This window comes from Puma concolor, chromosome C2, assembly GCF_028749965.1.
Source record: "Puma concolor isolate L17-30 chromosome C2, mPumCon1.1.hap2, whole genome shotgun sequence".
NCBI lineage: Eukaryota > Metazoa > Chordata > Mammalia > Carnivora > Felidae > Puma > Puma concolor.
Window position 1 is genome coordinate 92,398,898 of NC_141675.1, and position 20,160 is coordinate 92,419,057.

Here is a 20,160-nt window from a genome sequence, read left to right on the forward strand (position 1 = left end):
CAGTATTCACTCTTCTCTCACTCACGTCGAGATATCTCTGATTCTCTTTCATAAAGCCGCCAGGTTCTATCCAAGTTCTATCAGTAAATTGTTACTTGTCTGGGTGACTCACTTTAACCCGGGTCTCATTTTTCATCAATAAAATGAAAAGATCATATTAGACGACCTACTTTCCGGCTCTTACTATTTTATGATTCTAAGAGTAAAACCCACATCCCCACTCCCTTCTCACAGCTCATTCAACAATCCTGTCACAGCTGGTATCCGCAGTACCGGACTACGCAAAAACCCAAGCCATAGCGTGGGTCAGTCACTATCAACACCACAGAAGAACTCGGGCCAAGTGGCCCACCCATTTCACAGCGTTAACACCTGACCCTCCCCAGAACGCCCGCCCTCCGGGCATTTCCGGTTTTCCGCAGATCTTCTTCCGGAACACTTGCTCACGTCTGACTCCGCCCCCCCATTCGTTAGAGACCATTGGCTCTTTCTTTGAGGAAGAGGAGAATTTCCTAATGTTGATTGGTTTCCGTCATTGTTGATGGGTTAGTTACAAACAAGGCGTGCCTGGTCTCCCTGGTAACGCTCTGCCAACAGCTCTGATTGGTTCTTGTCCTAATCCCATCTTCCGTCCCAACTGCGAGTGGTTGAGTCCCTTGACGGGGCGCGGCGGTGGTAGGTGTCGCGTACGGGATTCCCGAGCTGACGTGGCTTAAATTTGGGAGGGGGGCAGCTGGCGCCTCCGGCCGCAGCCTCTTCCAGGTGAGTGAGGGATACTCCCCAACTCCTCCCTTCTTTGAGTCTTTTAACGGTCACCCCTCCGCAGGGGCTGCCGAAGCGGCCACACTCGGGTCCCCTCCCTGCCCCTCCTCTTCCTATTCCGTCCTGGATCCAGCCCTACACACGCCTCCCTTCACCTACCAGGCCTAGTTCTAGTTGCCCACATGCCAGCTGGCCCTTTGGAAGGGCTTTGGGGGTCTCACTGCGCGGCCTCGGGGCACATATGCGCGGTCTGCTCTCTCCCCAGGACGTTTCTTCTCCCGGAGCGACGGAGAGGGCTCTCGGGTCAGCCCTGTCCTCTCGGCCTTGTTCCCTGAGCGGCCTGTTCAGGCCGCCCTGGGTTCGCAGTAGCTGACGTCGGAGAAAACCTGTCTGGCCCGTGCGCTCAGGTTCTAAACTTAGTTTCCGGAAGGGGAAGCGGGACCCAAAGGAATGAAAGCTTTTGAGGGCGGAGATCACAGAAACGGTGGACATAAAATGCAAAAAGGGACCTGGCAAAAGATCCTGCTAATGAGTTGCTGGTGAGATTTGGAGAGAGGAATAATCTTTGCGACGCCTTCAGCACTAAAATCCCAGGAATCAGGGGTAGACATACTGTTACAGAAAGAGAATCCTGAAGAAAGTTCTGGAGGAAAAAGAACTTGATTTGGTGCTGTGGAGGATATTTATCTGCTTAAGGGGAGTGGTGTGTGGGAGTTCGAAGAGAAGAGTGAGTTTTTTGACAAATGAGGAATATATTTGTCCGACTTATTTTAAGAGTTCCATTTGGTCTGTGGGGAAAGGACAGTTTAAGTGTAGGACAGAGATATTTAAAATCACTGGATAAGTACTTTCACTTTTGGCGATAGTTGGAAGCTTTCTGAACTCTTAAAGAACCTTACGGTTCTTTTTGCAAGATGGCAGTGGAGAACTCCTTACAGACAGGCTTGGAGGCCTTTCCAGAAACACGAAGTAATTAAAATTTGCATGGTCAGAATGACTATGAATGGTCAAACCCAGTAAACATTAACCTGGAAATGGCAGGATTTGGTCATGGAATAGATATAGGAAGAAGTTGAAGAGAACTAAAAAGTTGCAACCATTATACACTGACAGTTTCACAACTTTTACTTTTCATCCCTTGACCATGTACTTTACTTAAATGCTTTCCTCTTCACTGCATTAACTTCGTTTGACCACATCAGTAGTTCCTAAACATTTTTACACACCCTATCAGTAGAACGTTTTTGAACAATCATATTCCAAATATGTTATATTTAATTATGGATACCATATGCATAGCACAGTAAACATATACAAAAACGTATTTAAAAGGATGAAAAAAAAATCTTGCCTACTCTCCAGGACACTCCTAACCCAATTTGGGGACCATTATAAAGTTTGTTTATTTTGCAAGAAGGCTGTTTACATTTCTAAGGATCTACAGACTGGATGGAGAAAACTTTTTTTTCTTTTTTTTTTTGAGGTCCTCCATTCTTCTGGAATGGGACCTCCTAGAAACCCTCTTTAGGCGATCCTTTTTCCCTCTGCTTGAGTCTTAAAGGCCCCCTATCTTTTTCCCTTTTGCATTAATGGATTAATTAAAAGGATGTCGATTTTATCCATTTATAAAAATAATAAATCGTTCATAAACTTCTCTTGGTTAAATACTGTTAGGAATAAATTATTTGGAACACATCTCACCACTGATCGTCACATACCAGTCTGTTGTTAGGAACCACTATATAAAAGGAGGTTAGGCTCTCTAATACTATATTTTTAATTCAGCCATGTAAAAATCAGCAATATGTACGTTAGGTAAGTTGAAATTCAATACAAAAGGGTATAATATAAAAACAAAAATCTCTTTCTCCCCTATCTACTGGCCTTTTTCTCATTCCCTACTTCCCAGAAGTAAGCATTATAAATAATTTGCTTCTTCTTAAGAAACTTTCTGATCAGGCTCAAGCACTTACCTAATATGTATCCCCCTCCTATTTCTTTCCCACAAGTGGAGTCATGATACACATACTATTCTATACCTTTCTTTTGCCTCTTGATACTACATTTTTTTCTATCCATAAGTATTAAAGTACCTCATTCTTTTAAAAGGCTATACAGCATGTCCTTGTAGAAATGTCAAAATGTACTTAGTGTGTTCCCTATTGATGGACATTGGATTGTATTTATTAGGCATCACAAACACTGCTGTAGTGAATATATAAGTATATGAGTGCTCTCATGGCCCCAGCCCTAATTTCAGCCCCAGTGATGAATGTTGGGTGATGAGGTTACTCACAAAATAGATTCTTTTTTGTATATCTCCATCAGCCAAGAAGCTTTATGGTGCTCTGTGATTAGTTAAAATATATAATCTCTCTTATGCTGTAGTTTACAAACCTTAAAACTGGGGATATTGATAGTACCTCCTTGTTGGGGTTGTTTTAATAATAAAAAAGTAAAGTAATGAGGATATATGTTTTTATATGTAAAGCTATTGAAATAATACTTAGTGCATAGTACTGCTTATATAAATTATATCTACCATTTACTTCTAAATTTGTTAATGAAAACATTTTTTTGTGTCATGAAAATTAGCTTTTCATTTTGTAATTGTAAAGTTACATCATAATATTGGATATGTTTTTTCCAGCTGTATAGCACCATTTCCTCTCAGTTCCTCAAACCAATTGAAAATCACTTTGAGAATTAAGGAATTAAGGAAAACTACCCAGGCTCAACCAAGTACACTTTAAATAAATTTGAGGAGTGACTTGGAGATCTCACCATTTTCTGTGGGAAAATGTGATTTAAATTCCAAAGCAGATGTGTACCCAGGCATGCACTATCTTCAATTATTTATTTTTTTTTATTTTCCCATGCATTTTGTACTAAGTTTTCTGTGGTTAGGGACATTACTTATATTTCTTTTTATGTTTTTGTGGCTCCTGGCATTATGCTCCATGCAAAGTAGGTACTTTGAAAATAATTATTTATAGCAAGCAGTGAAGACTTTGCAAAAATAATACTTATTAAATTTCTAGTGCCACCTCAACAGACGAGTGTTGAGATCCTGTGGCAGTGTTTGTGGAAGGTGTAGCTAGCATTGACTTGAAAGATTGTTTTATTTGCCTGTTTTATTGAAGGCTGGCCTTGGCATGAAGCCCTGATTTTTTTTCTTTTCCCAAATTGCTACTCATAGTTCTGGTGCTTTATAAAACAATAGCAAGAGCATTTTTTGTCCCAGCAGTCACACATATTCCTTACATGAATTTATTATAGTGAACATGAATATTTTCCCCCATTTGTCCATTTCTGTCCTACAGTGAGCCTAAACAGAGGGGTAGATCCATCGTTCTTCATTTGGCTTAAGCATGACTACTTTGTCTCTTTTGCCCTCTAGTTCTCAACCTTTCAACTACATAAAGCACTTAACTGTGCCTGAGATACCCTTCCCAATTACATTTCCACATTTTCCTTTTATGACAGCCACACAAATCACTCTTGAATCATGGAGTCATAGTACTGGGCGTTAGAATATTTGTCAGTCTTCTTCACTTGAAGATGAGGAAACTGTAAGGTAATTTACCCAGCATAGTACAGCCTCTTTGTGTTGGAGCCAGAACTGAAGGCTCAGTTCCTGGCTCCCAATTTGGTGCTTGTTCCACTACTTCCTTTCTCATGGACCTGTCTGATTATTGTATCAATCTATGAGAAACTCCTTTTACTTTGACCTGAAATGGTACATCCTTTATACTGATCTTTCCTTTCTTTTTTTTTTTTTTTAATTTTTTTTTTTTTTTAACGTTTATTTTTTTGAGACAGAGAGAGACAGAGCATGAACGGGGGAGGGTCAGAGAGAGGGAGACACAGAATGGGAAACAGGCTCCGGGCTCTGAGCTGTCAGCACAGAGCCTGACGCGGGGCTCGAACTCACGGACCACGAGATCATGACCTGAGCCGAAGTTGGCTGCTTAACCGACTGAGCCACCCAGGCGCCCCTTTCCTTTCTTAAAATGTACATATTTTTAAATGGTTATGTGAGGAAAGTAACCTATTTTTCATTTGAAGAGCTTTTTATCTTATTCAGTAATGCTTTTTTAGTAGAGATACTTTGAAATGTATTCATTTCTCTTGAGTGTCAGTTTTCTTTATCTTAAAATGGCAATGATGATGATACTGATCTTGCAGATTTTGTGAGAATTATAGAGAAATTTGTATAAAGTACATATTGCTCAATAATTATTTCCAATAATATTATCATGATCCTATGTTCATTTGTATGTATCTTCATGTGCAGTAATTTTCAGTAGGCTGCTGGTGGAGACACACCCTTCTCAGGAGGATGAATCAAAATCTCATGCATGGCAGTGGTGGATACCAATGGTGGGGAGAGTTTGAGAAAACATTTGGGATTTTAATTGTATATTTGGGGGGGAAAAAAAAAAAACAACTTTCCCAATAGAAATTACATATCCCTCACAGTCTTCTTGGCTAATGGTGATATACAAAAGATTTGGTTTAGGGCATACCACCTTCGGTATACATGTGTGCATACGTTTGGCCACAGATGATAACACGTTTTACATTTCTCTAAAGGTCCTATGGTTCTAAAATGGTTGGGAATGTTGCCACAATGTCTGAAATCTCAGTACTTTCTGTTTAGCCCTAAAGGTAGTAGCAGAAGCAAGCAGTAGAATCCAAGCTAGTTAGAGCAGAAAGTGTGAGTATGAACAGAAGGACTATGATAGAGGTGGGTTGAGGGTTGGTTTGAGAATCTGAAGTGAAAATGATGGGAAGTGGCCAGTGATTGCGGTATTTATAGGTCATGGTGTGTGACCAAGCCAGGGGTTAAGTTGAGTAACTCTGTCATAGACGGCTCTAGCTGTTAATTGATTTTTTAAAAGACCTTTTTATTGTAAAATAAAACTCAAGAAGAAAAAAACACACACATGAAAAGACATATAGCTTGATGAATTATTAGGAGGTAAACATTCTTATCATAACTGTGAGGTCAAGAAATCTAACTTTGTCAGTCATCTGAGAAACTCCTCCATTTGCTCTCTCCTTCCTTTCACAGTAATCACTTCCTTGTGGTTTCTCTATGGTTTTATCACCCAAATGTGAATCTTTTCCCTCCCTTCCCCCCTTTTTAACTCAGTGTCTCTTAAGTCCTTTCCTTATAATTTTTGTTGAAGAACTTAGACTTTTTGACCTGTGGAGTTTCCCACACTCTGAGAATTTCACTTTCATGGGGCAATTCAGCATATTCCTGTATCCTTTGTGTTTCCTACAAATTGGCAGCTGGATCCAGAGGCTTCACCAGACTGAGGTTTGATCTCTTTGTCAAGACTATAGATGGTGATAGAGTCTTTCATCAGAAGGTTCCTATATCTGGTTTTGTTCTTTTTGTTGTTATCAGCTATTGATGTTCAATGTCTACATCCATGAATTCATAAGGAGTTGCAAAATAGTAGACTAAATATTCCAGTTCTACCATTTTGTTTTCATTTGTTAGCTGAAATATTTTATATGGATATGGATCCCCTTATCTACTATTTGGTTCCTGAATGGTAAAGTTCAAATAGAAAAGTCAAGATAAATCCTTGACTTTGTTAGTTTTCAAGATACTTAGTTTACCTGATGAGTTTAATTTGAACTTGTGGATTGAAGTATTTTTGGTGGGTTTCAATCCATTGCAATTGATGTTCTTCTTAGAAACTCACTTGTACTTTGGCCTGTGAGAACCTTCTCAATTTGGATCCTGGGTCCTTTTTTTTTTGTTTTTTGTTTTTGTTTTTTTTAGGAAAAAAATGAAATTCACTTTTATTAATGAAGATATCATTGTGTATACTAAATTTACAAAGAAAAATCCATCAAAAACCACATAGAACTAATGGGTACATTTAACAAGGTCACATGATACAAGGTCAATATGGAAACATAAATTATATTTGTATGTAGAGCAACTATTTGGAAAATAATAGTAAAACAATATTAGAGTAGAATAGAAAATTTAAATACATAGGGATAAATTCAACAAAGTATGTGTAAACCCTGTACTATTAAAATTATAAAAAAAATACTGACAGAAATTTTAAAAGACCATAAAAAATCCCTGTTTCTGGATTATAAAACTGGATCACATATTGGTTTTTTTTTCCCCCAGGTCCTTTTGACATGACTCTAGTTAGCCTTTGATTGCTTCCTTGCTATTTGTATGACAAGATGTTTTTAGGCTTATTGTGTACATTTCCTATTTCAGAACAGGAATTAGCCATTTCTCTAAGAAGCTCTCCTACTTAAAAAAATTTTTAATGGAAAATAGTATTGCAAGACCCCAATCTAGCATTAGAGATGTTCATTGCCTCTCAGTTTATCATTATTTTTAAGTCTTTTCAGTGGACAGAGCTAGGAAAATAGATGTACTGAGGTAAAATGCCTTGTAAGTTTATACTGATGCTTTCAACTCAAATCCAAGATCAGTTTTTATCTTGAGGTTCTTAATTTCTTCTGTTTTACACCTGTATTACCTTTTTTCACATTGAAAATATGATAGAATTACTATGCCTGTTAATTGCTCAGTTATTGCACTTTAATTCCACATGGTACATGTGGTACTTGTCAAGGAATAATAATACTAATACAGTCACCACTAATGTTGGTTATTGAAAATAGTTCTAAAGGGTTTTTTTTTTTTTTTTTTTTTGGCATATATGATTCACATTCTTCCCAGGTTTTCTTCATGGTAGCCCTATATATTGTTAGAGCATGTAATTATTTAATATTATGTTCTCTCCATACCAGTGTTAGTTCTACAAATAACTATATATTTAGTGCTTACCACCAGTCTTTATGATGATGTTTAATCATTTTGGTCATCTCAAGCTTTCCCTTTAGTAGATGCCTTAGGAAATGTTCATGGGAAAATTTTTCATGAATTTTCTTGCATGCTTTTAACATTCTCTCTGTGCTTTTTATATCAAAAATGAAGGTCATTTTTGCTGAAAATAAAATCCTTGGCTCACATTTTCTTTCCCTGAATATCTCAAATGTGGAACTGTAGGATATTTTTCCTGGCAAAAACATTATAAAAAGTCTGATATTATTATTATTATTATTATTATTATTATTATTATTATCATTAGACAAGTCACATGATCTTTTGACCTAAATCTTAAAGATTATTTTTAAGTCCATTAGTTTTACTAGAATGTCTTCTTGGTCATTATGGGTTGATAACCCCTGCTACATGGTAGACTCTTTCAATATGTAGCTTCAAAGTTCAAAATTTAAAATTTCAGTTAAATGCTCTTCAGTTTTAGCTTTTTGTGTCTTTTCTGTAACTTTGGTTACAGAAACTTTGGTTTTCTTCTGCAGGGAATTTGATTGTCCACGTGCTTATCATCAATCTTTATCACTTTCTTCTGGTTCCCTTTGTATTGATTACCTTTAAAAATTTTTTTAAGAATAAAAAAATTGGGGCGCCTGGGTGGCGCAGTCGGTTAAGCGTCCGACTTCAGCCAGGTCACGATCTCGCGGTCCGGGAGTTCGAGCCCCGCATCGGGCTCTGGGCTGATGGCTCAGAGCCTGGAGCCTGTTTCCGATTCTGTGTCTCCCTCTCTCTCTGCCCCTCCCCCGTTCATGCTCTGTCTCTCTCTGTCCCAAAAATAAATAAACGTTGAAAAAAAAAAATTTAAAGAATAAAAAAATTTTTATTGGGATGCCTGGGTGGCTCAGTTGGTTAAGCGTCTGGCTCTTGGTTTCAGCTTAGGTCATGATCTTGGGGTCATGAGATCGAGCCCCAAGTCGGGCTCTGCACTGACAGTGTGGAGCCTGCTTGGAAGTCTCTGTTTCCCTTTCTGTATGCCCCTCCCCTACTCACACATGTGCCTCCCACCACTAAATAAATAATAAACAAACTTAAATAAAAAAATTATTAGGAATAATTTTAGGTTTACTATAGAAAATATGTAGACAATTTAGAGTCAACTATACTCCTGACAAAGTGAATTTGTCAAAACTAAGAAACCAGTGATGAGTCATAACTAACCTCCATACTTTCTTTTAATTTCATTAGTTTCAACATTAATGTCCTTTTTTCTGTTCCAGGATCAAATTATAGGACATCACATTGTATTTAGTTCATTCCTTTTTCTTTCTTTTTAAAAATTGAGATAAGTGTAGAGTCATATGCACTTGTAATGAAATAATACAGAAAGATCCCTTGTACACTTTGTCTTGTTTCTCTCAAAGTTTAAAATTTTATAAAACTATTGTGTAATATCACAACCAGGATACTAACATTAATGCACTCCCACCTTTATATGTGTGTGTGTAAGTTCTATACAACTTTATCACCTATCTAGGTTCACGTATCCACTGCTACAGTTAAGATATCAAATAGTTCCAACACAAGAACACCTTCTGTTGCTTTTTTATAACTTTAGCCACCTCCTGCCTTTCTGCTTCCAAACCCTCCATAAGCATGGGCAACCACTGGTCTGTCTTCCATTTCTAAAATTTTGTGACTTCAAAAATATTATATAGGTGTAGGATTATATAGTATGTAACTTTTGGAAAATTGGCTTTTTTTTCATTCAGCAGGAGATTCATCGAAATTATTGGTTTGTTCCTTTTGATTGCTGTGTAGTGTTCTATGGTATGTATATACCACAGTTTGTTTAACCATTTTCTTGTCAAAGGACTTCTTTGCTGATTACAGTTTGGGGCTCTTAACAATTGAAGCTACTATGAACATCCATGTACAGGTTATTGCGTGAATTTAAGATTTCGTTTCTCTGAGACAAATGCCTAAGAGTAAAATTGCTGGGTCATAAGGTAGTTGCATGTTTAGTTTACAGGTAATTTCTTTTTGATTTATAAAATTATCCTTTATCTTAATTTTCTTTTTTCCTTAAGGCATGACTTATGAATGTTCATTTTCCTGGGTATTTTTTGTTTTAGTTTTATCTCATTTCCAAAATGATTTTTAAAACTTTTCAATTATTTCTTGAGTTTCCTCTTCAGTTTTGGGTTTTTCTACTAGGGAAGGTAAATTGATAAATATATTTGTTTTAATTTATTTCAAATCAAAGAAAACCTATACATGGGTTCAGCCAAGTTTGCATCATAGAACAACCTATCAAAGTTTAATCTTTCTTTTGTAAAAGTAAATATGACACATATCTCTATCATATACTTAACTATTTGTGCTCTGGTGTGCTCTTAGTTGGTGTATAAAAATGTATCAATTATAGTTAGCTATTAATTTTTGTTAACAAAATGTTAATATTGGAAATAGATATTGTCATTGTTATTTTTGAGCTTTATTGAGGTATAATTGACAAAAATGTACATGTCTAAAGTACACAATGTAATATTCTGCTATACATAGACATGTTAAATGATGACCTCAATCAAGCTAATTGAAATATGGAAAGTACCCATCACCTCACATAATTACCATTTTGTGTGTGTGGTGAGAACATTTAAGATGTACTCTGTTAGCAAATTTCAGGTATACAGTACAGTGGGTTTTTTAAAAAATATTTATTTATTTTTGAGAGGGAAAGAGTGAGCAAGCTGAGGAGGGGCCAAGAAAGAGGAAGACAGAGATCTGAAGCAGGCCGTGTGCTGACAGCAGAGAGCTCTATGTGGGGGTTCACTTGAACCACCCAGGTGCCCCAATACAGAGTTTTTAAAAAAATGTTTGTTTATTTTGAGAGAGAGAGGGGAGAGAGAGAGAGAGAGAGAGAGAGAGAGAGAGAGAGAGAGAGAGAGAGAGAGAATGAGTGTCAAGCAGGCTCCACGCTCAGCATGGAGCCCAATGTGGGGCTCAATCACACGAATGCAAGGTCATGACCTGAGCGTATATCAAGAGTTGGATGCTTAATCGACTGAGCCACTCAAGTACCCCTCAATACAGTGTTATTAACTGTAGTCACCATGCTGTACATTAGATCTCCAGAATTTATTCATTCTGCATAACTGAAAGTTTGTACCCTTTAACAAATATCTCTTTATTTCCCTTACCCACTCTTCCTTGGCAACCACTATTTTACTGTCTGCTTCTACAAGTTTGACTTTTTTAGATTCTGTGCATAAGTGAAATCATGCAATATTTGTCTTTCTGTACCTGGTTTTATTTCACGTAGTATAATGTCCTCTAGGTCCATCCATGTTCTTGTAAATGACAGGATTTCATTATTTTTTTAGGGCAGAATGATATAGTATACACACACACACACACACACACACACACACACACCCCCACCACATTTTCTTTATCTGTTCATGTGTCAGTAGACACTTAGGTTGATTCTATATTTTAGCTATTTGTGAGTAATGCTGCAATGAACATGGGATTTCAGATATCTCTTTAAGATACTGCTTTCATTTCCTTTGGATATATACCTAAAAGTGGCATTCCTGGGTCATATGGTAGTTCTATTTTTAAATTTTTTGAGGAACCTCCAGACCTTTTTGTGTAATAGCTGTATCAATTAATATTCTTACCAATAGTGTACAAGGGTTCCTTTTTCTCCACATCCTGGCCAACACTTGTTATCCATTGTTTTTTTGAAAATAGCCATTCTAACAGGTATGAGGTGATAGTGTGTGTGTGTGTGTGTGTGTGTGTGTGTGTGTGTGTGTGTGTGTGTTTAAAATTTAAATTCAAGTTAGTTAACGTATAGTGTAATATTGGTTTCAGGAGTAGAATTTAGTGATTCATCACCTACATATAACACCTGGTGCTCATCCCAACAAGTGCCCTCCTTAATGCCCATAATCCGTTAAGGTCATCCTCCCACCTGATATTGTGGTTTTAATTTGTATTTCCCTAATGATTATTGGTGTTGAGCATTTTTTTCCATACAACTTGCCCATTTGTATGTCTTTTTTGGAGAAATATCTGGCCAGTTCCATTGCCCATTTTAAAATCAGATTGTTTCTTGCTATTGAATTGTTTGAATTTCTCACATATATTTTGGATATTAATCCTTTATCAGATGTATGGTTTGCAAATATTTTTTCCTGTTCTGTAGGTTGTCTCTTTATTCTGTTGTTTCCTTTGCTGTGGAGCATTTTAATTTGATGCAATCTCATTTGTCTATTTTTGCTTTTGTTGTGTGTACTTTTGAGGTCGTATTCAAGAAATTATTGTCAAGACCAATGTTAAGAAGCTTTTCCCCTCTGCTTTCTTCTGCTAGTTCTACAGTTTTAGGTCTTGTGTTTAAGTCTTTAATACAGTTTGAGTTGATTTTTGTGTGCAGTATGAGATAGGGTCCAGTTTCATTCTTCTGCATGTGGATACCAGTTTTCTCAGCACCACTATTAAAATAGGGCCTATCCTTTCCCCATTGTGAATTCTTGGCACCTTTTTTGAACATCAGTTCGATGTAAATGTATGTATTTATTCCTGGGCTCTTTATACTGTTCTAGAGGTCTGTATGACTGTTTTCTGCAAGTATCTTAATGTTTCAATTGTTATAGCTTTATGTTCTATTTTGAAAGCAAAAGTGTTATGCCGCCAGCTTTATTCTTGCTCAAGATTGCTTTGGCCATTCTAGATCTTTTGTGGTTCCATATGATTTAGATTTTTCTTTTTTTAATTTCTGTGGAAAAAGGCATTGGAATTTTGATAAGCCTAGCATTGAATCTGTAGATTGCTTTGAGTGGTATAGGCTTTTAATAATGTTTTTCAAGTCTGTGAACATGGGATACCTTTCCATTTATTTGTGTCTTCTCAGTTCCTTTCATCAATGTCTTATAATTTTCAGTATACAAATCTTTCACATCCTTTGTTAAATTTATTCCTTTTTAAAAAAAAAAAATAATTTATTGTCCAGTTGGCTTCCATACAACACCCAGTGCTCATCCCAGCAAGTGCCCTCCTCAATGTCCATCACCCACTTTCCCCTCTCCCCCGCCCCACATCAACCCTCAATTTGTTCTCTGTACTTAAGAGCCTCTTATGGTTTGCCTCCCTCCCTCTCTGTAACTTTTTTTCCCCTTTCCCTCCCCCATGGTCTTCTGTTAAGTTTCTCAAGATCCTCTTTCAACAATAGCCAAATTATGGAAAGAGCCTAAATGTCCATCAACTGATAAATGGATAAAGAAGATGTGGTTTATATATACAATGCTAAATTTATTCCTAAGTATTTTATTTTTTAAAATGCTATTATAAATGGCTTTATTTTCTTAATTTTGAGGGGATAGTTTGTTGTTGGTACAGAGAAACATAATTTTTGTATACTGATTTTATATCCTGAAACTTTATTGAATTAGTTTGTTAGTTGTAATAATTTTTAAAAGTTTTTTAAATGTTTTTTTATTTATTTTTGAGAGAGAGAGACAGAGCACTAGAGGGAGAGGGGCAGGGAGAGAGGGAGACCCAGGATCTGAAGCAGGCTCCAGGCTCTGAGCTTTTAGCACAGAGCCCCACACGGGACTCGCTGGAACCCATGAACTGTGAGATCATGACGTGAGCTGAAGTCAGACCCTTAACTAACTGAGCCACCCCAGCACCCTGGTTGTAATAATTTTTTGGTGAAATCTTTAGGGTTTCTTATATGTAAGGCCATGTTATCTGCAAAAAGAAAATTTTGCTGCTTTCTGAATTGAATAGATGTGGTGAGAATGGGCATCTTTATCTTCTTTCTGATTTTAGAGGAAATGCTTTTAGCATTTTACCATTGAGTATGATATAACTGTTGGCTTGTATATGGCCTTAATTATACTGAGGTACATTCCTTCTGTACTTACTCGGTTGAGAGTTTTTATCATGAAAGGATGTTGAATTTTTTTAATGCTTATTCTCCATCTATTGAGATGATTATGTGATATTTATCATTCCTTCTGTTAATTTAGTACATCACATTTATTGATTTGTGGATATTGAACCATCCTTGTATCTTAGGAATAAATCCTACCTGACATGGTGAATGATCCTTTTAATGTGATGTTGAATTGAGTATGCTGGTATTTTGTTGAGGATTATTGCATCTATTTCATCAGGGATACTGGCCTATAATTTCCTTGTTGTGTCCTTGTCTGGATTTAGTATCCAGGTAATACTGTCCTCATAAAATGAATTTGAAAGTGTTTCCTCTCCTTCAGTTTTTTTTAGACTAGTTTGAGAAGGATTAGCATTAATTCTTCTTTAAGCATTTTTTTTAGAATTTACTAGTGAAGCCATCAAGTTCTGGGCATTTCTTTGTTGAGAGGTTTTTGGGTCAATCTCTTTATGTTATTGGTTTGTTCAGATTTTGTTTCTCATGGTTCATTCTTGGTAAGTTGTATGTTTCTAGGAATTCATCTGTGTCTTCCAAGTTATCCAATTTTTTTGCATATAGTTATTCATGGTAGTCTCTTAAGATCCCTTATATTACTGTATTCTCAGTTGTAGTGTCTCCTCCTTCACTTATGATTTTATTCATTTGAATCTCTCTTTTCTTAGTCTAGCTAAAGGTTTGTCAATTTTGTTTATCTTTTCAAAAAACCAGTTACATTGAAAAACTTAGTTTTATTGGTGTTTTCTATTGTTTTTTTAAGTCTCCATTTCCTGCTTTGATATTTATTTCCTTCCTTCTGCTTTCACCTTAGTTTTTCTTTCGCTAGATCCTTGAAGTGTCAAGTTACATTGTTTATTTGAGATCTTTCTTTTTTCTTAATGTAGGAGGCTATCTCCACAAACTTTCCTCTTAAAACTGCTTGTGCTGTGTCTCATTAAGTTTCCATGGATATGCCATGTTTCCATTTTCATTTGTCTCAATATAATTTTTTATTTCCTTTGTGATTTCTTCTTTGACCCATTGATTCAGGAGCATATTGTTTAATTTCCACATATTTGTGGATTTTCCAATTTTCTTCTTGCTATTTTTTGCATATTAAAAGTAATTTTATTTCTTCTTTTAATGTTTTTTTTTCTTTAAATTTAATTCCAGTTAGTGATCATACAGTCTTGTATTAGTTTCAGGTGTACAATATGGTGATTCAGCAATTACATACATCACATGGTGCTCATCACAAGTGCACTCCCTAATCCCCATCACTTATTTAACCCATCTTCCACCATATCCCCTCTGGTAACCATCAGTTCTCTGTAGTTAAGAGTTTGTTTCTTGTTTCTCTCTCTCTTTGATTTTTAGTTTCATACCATTGTCATCAGAAATAATACTCAATATGATTTCAATATTCTTAAATTTGTAAAGACTTATTTTGTGTCCCAATATATGATCTATATCCTAGATAGTGTTCCATGTGCGCTTGAAATGAATGTGTATTTTGCTGCTTTTGTTATGTTATGTATATGTCTGTTAGGTCCATTTAATTTAATGTGTAGTTCAAGTACATTGTTTTCTTATTGCTTTCTTATGCTTTTATTGCTTTTCTGTCTGGATGACATATCTGTTGTAAGGGAATTGAAGTCTACCACTATTGTATTGCTGTCTATTTCTGCCTTCAGTTCTGTGAACATTTGCTTAATATATTTAGCTTTCTGATACTGGGTGTATATATATTTATTTACAAGTATTATATCCTCTTGATGAATTGACCCCTTTATCATTGACCCCTTTACCATTGACCTTTTCTCTGCCTGTCATTACAGTTTTTAACTAAAAGTTTATTTTGTCTTTTATTAGTCACCTTTGCTTTCTTTTGGTTACCATTTGCATGGAATATCTTTTTCCATCTCTTCACTTTCAGTCTCTGTGTAACCTTAGAGCCAAAGTGAGTCTCTTGTATGCAGCATATAGTTGGATTTTGTTTTTTAAATCCATTCAGCCACTCCATGTCTTTTGATTGTATAATTTAATCCAATTATATTTAAAGTAATTTTTGAAAGAATTTACTATTGCCATTTTATTAATAGTTTTCTGACTGTTGTGTGGTTCATTTGTTCCTTTCTTCTCTTGCTGCCTTTATGGGTATTTCAATTTCTGACGTATGGCTTTTCATGTCTTACATCATTTTAGTTGATTTAGTAGGTTGTAATTTTGAGTTATTTTGAGCATGACTCTTTGACATGCTTCCATTTTCTGTATGGATATTATTCTGCTATTTTTCTTAAAATGATTTTGTATGGAGATTGTGTTACTTTTCAGGTGCTCATTTTTGTGTTAATTTAATGTTGCTAAACTTTTAGAAGGACATTTATTTTGGATAGCCTTTCTAACTTCACAGAGTTCCCTCTTACATTGTTTTCCAATATTGGTTCAAATATGTGGCCATTGGATTTCTGAGATTTCCTGACTCCTTTTCTACTACCCCCAGCTCACTCTTTATCTGGATCTTCCTTTGTTGTCTGTTGACTCAGTTTTGATGCATTTTGGTTCTGCTCTTACTAGAGGCCCTGTTCTGAAAGAGAGCCATGACTCTTCAGTTTTGAGAGTTCATGGGGCCCAGACTCTTTAGTCATTTTAAATCTTGCAGGCTCCTTGCTCTTATGTGTGTTGGAGTATGGATATACCTCCCTTTTTCAGCTGCTATTCTTTAATTGGCTCAGCACATTTTCCAGTGAATACCCACTGGCTCTTTTGTGGTTCTCTTGGTTTATCTGTCACAGTCTTATAGCTTCTGTATGGCAGCATTATTTTACCTCTTTCCTCTTAAGGTTTTTGGATGGAGAATTAAATATACATAGGACAGATTAACAGGGAAAGCATACAGATTTATTTAGTATAAATTTTAAGTGACACTGGAGCCCTCATAAGGAAATGAAGACTAAAAGAAGCAATTAGAATGGAACACTTATATATTGAGTTGGACAAGGAGCAGTAAATTGTGATAACAGTACAAGGCAAAGGGGTAGTTAATCATGGAAAAGTGACTAGGAAGATAAGGATTCACATACAAGGTTTGTTTGTACAGATTCCTCTTGGCTTCAACTCCCCATCCCTGGAGATAATAATGTTACTTTCCTTCTAATATAAGGAGGACATCTTCCATATGAGGTTTTGTATCTTGCTTTCAGGAAGAAAAAGGAGAGGTCAGAGCATCCTTCTTGTACCTGCTATTTTTCAAGTGCCTTTAGCTCAAAATAATCTTTAAGCCAAAGTGACAGATTTTGGGGTGGAACATTCTGCCACTCTTCACTTCCCTTTTCCTCCCACATGGACAACAATGACATGCAGATCTTGTGGCTGTTGGTGGTTTATCTATATCCATGTTTATTTTAGAGTTTGTGGGAAACTTTGTCACATTGTTTTTTTGGTAAAGCCTGTATATGGGTTTTTAGTTTTGTTATCTAGTTGCTTTGTCAATTTTTATGTGGGAAATCAGGAAGTTCCCATAATCTGTGCTGTTTGCAATCCCCATTTTTTCAGAGTCCCATCAGTTGGTTGATTTTGTGTGTGTGTGTTTATTCCTGATGTGGTCTGAAAAATCTGAAGATAAAATGATTCTGTTTGATAGATTAGGTTCTGTTATGACTTTCTTTGATTAGTGCAAATCTATGTGCCTATTAGGCACATAGTTAATGGTGTTCATTTCTTTCACTAATGGTTGCTATAGAAAATTCAGTCTTGAGAGTTGAAAACAAAGTTTAGTCTGTGTAATGGTGAGTTGTGATTTTTTTTAACTGACTATAGTTATAAGTCTCACAGCTTGAATGAGTGGTTATATATGGTCCTATATATTTATGTGTGGCCCTATGTTGCCTTTTTAGTAGTTATATATATAGTTGTATGTGGTCCTATGTTGCCCTTCTAGGAGTGGTTTTCTTTTTCCTAAAGTTTCATGTACATCTCTTTTCTAAGTGTTATATGCTAGTTTGGTTATCCAAGATCACCTGTTATAGAAACAAAGACCTCACCACTTCTTTCTTGATTAAGGACCATGGTTGCCCTAAACATTATTACTGTTTTAAGTAGAAGAAAACTTTAGGGGTAATTGTTTTTAATTCAAGTGCTTATTTTGTACAAGAGCTTTTATATTTCTCCCTGCTGAGTCTTTTGAAAGCCAAATAACATTTTATCATTAAACATAAAATTTAGTGTAATTACTTATACTAGTGCTATGCACAGTCCAGTTCTATTTTGATTTTTCCTATCAAAACATTAATATTCTCACTTCTATGGACTAGCAGTTGACACTGATCTGAATGAATGAATGAGTAAATAATAAATAAGGGATGTGTGGGTGTACGTGTATTTATATATTTGTGTGTATTATGTGTATGTATATTATTTTGTGTGTATTATCTATATTTGTCTTTTTCTTCTTTTAGTGAGTTTTTTTAGCTTATATCTTTTAAGGAATTATCCCATTTCTTCTATGTTGATGAATTTATGGGCATAGAATTATTTGTACTGTTGTGTTACAATATTTTAATGTATGTTAGATCTGTACTGATGTCTCCTTTTTCATAACTGATATTGATAACTTGTGTCTATTTATTTTTTTTTCTTGGTCAGCCTGACTAGAGCATTATCAATTTTGTTGATCTTTTCAAAGAACAAACTTTTTTTTTTTTAAGTTTTTATTTTAATTCTAGTTAGCTAACGTATAGTGTTATATTTATTTCAAGTGTACAATATAGTGATTCAACAATTCCATACATCAGAGGCACCTGGGTGGCTCAGTCAGTTAAGCATCTGACTCTTGATTTCGGCTCAGGTGATGATCTCACGTTTCATGAGATAGAGCCTTGCATTGGGGTCTGTGCTGTCAGCACAGAGCTTGCTTGGGATTCTCTCTCTCCCTCTTTCTCTGCCCCTCCCCCCCCAAAATAAATAAACAAACATAAAAAGAAAATTCCATATATTACCCGGTACTCATTACAATAAGTGCACTCCTTAATCCCCATCACCTAATTAACCCATCCCCTCACCCACCTCCCCTCTGGTAATCATCAGTTTTGTTCTCTATAATTAAGAGTCTGTTTCTTTATTTGTCTCTTTTTTCCCCCTTTGCTTATTTGTTTTTTTCTTAAATTCTTCATATGAGTGGTATCATATGGTATTTGCTTTTGTTGGACTGACTTATTTCACTTAGGATTATACTCTCTAGTTCCATCCATGTTATTGCAAATGGCAAGATTCTGTTATTTTTTTATGGTGGCATAATATTCTTTTGTGTGTGTATATATATATATATATATATATGGACATATGTGTATACACATATATATGTATGTGTGTATATATATATATACAGACATATGTGTATACACATATATATGTATGTATATATATACATATATATGTATATATATATACACACATACACATACACACATGTGTATACACATATATATGTGTATATATATATATATATATATATATATATATACACACACATACCATATCTTCTTTATTCATCAATCTATGGACACACTTGGGCTGCTTCCATATCATGGCTGTTGTAAATAAACATAGGGGTATGTGTATCCCTTTGAATTAGTTTTTTGTATTCTTTGGGCAAATACCTAGTAGTGCAATTGCTGGATCATATGGTAGTTCTATTTTTAACTTTTTGAGGAACCTCCATACTGTTTTCCAGAGTGGCTACACCGATTTGCATTCTCACCAACAGTGCAAGAGTGTTCCTTTTTCTCCACATCCTTGCCAACACCTGTTGTTTCTTGTGTTGTTGATTTTAGCTATTCTGACAAGTGTGAAGTGATAAACCATTGTGGTTTGATTTGCATTGCCCTTATGGTAAGTGATGATGAACACCTTCTTATGTGTCAGCCATCTCCATGACTTCTTTGAAGAAATGTCTGTTCATGTCTTCTGCCCATAATTTAATTAGATGATGATTTTTTTTTAGTGTTGAGTTTTATACTAACCCTTTATAGGATATGTCATTTGCAAATATCTTCTCCCATTCTGCAAGTTGCCTTTGCATTTTGTTGATATTTCCTTTGCTGTGCAGAAGCTTTTCATTTTGATATAGTCCCAGTAATTTATTTTTGCATTTTCCCCCTTGTCTTAGGAGATATATCTAGAAAAAAGTGCAACAGCCAATGTCAAAGAGGTTACTGCCTGTGTTCTCTTCTAGGATTTTTATGGTTTCAGATCTCACATTCAGGTCTTTAATCCATTTTGAATCTATTTTTGTGTAAGGTATAGGAAAGTGATCCAGTTTCTTTCTTTTTGCATGTTGCTGTCCCACTTTCCTAATGTTTTCCTCTTCCTTATTGAAGAGAGTCTTTTTCCCATTGGATATTCTTTCCTGCTTTGTCAAAGATTAATTGACCATATCGTTGTGGGTTTATTTCTGGGTTTTCTATTCTGTTCCATTGATCTATGGGTCTGTTTTTGTGCCAGTACCATACTGTTTTGATTACCACAGTTTTGTAATATAACTTGAATTTCAGAATTGTGATGCCTACAGCTTTGTTTCTCTTTTTCATGATTGCTTTTGCTATTTGGGGTCTTTGGTGGTTCCATA

General features: G+C 35.7%; 1 protein-coding gene across 7 annotated transcripts in view; it reads left to right on the forward strand.

Moving 5' to 3' along the window:
- The first annotated feature begins 615 nt into the window (after positions 1 to 615).
- Positions 616 to 20,160, forward strand: part of GOLGB1 (golgin B1) — a 94,976-nt gene continuing 75,431 nt past the window's right edge. For 4 of the 7 annotated variants that reach the window (XR_015240278.1, XM_086675297.1, XM_086675300.1 and 1 more), the window contains exon 1: positions 617 to 762. The gene's annotated coding sequence lies outside the window, so the exon portion shown is untranslated. Of the gene's footprint in view, positions 763 to 8,846; positions 9,422 to 18,359; positions 18,382 to 20,160 lie in introns of those variants that run through there. The other 3 variants (XM_086675303.1, XM_086675298.1, XM_086675299.1) reach the window with 3 other exon arrangements.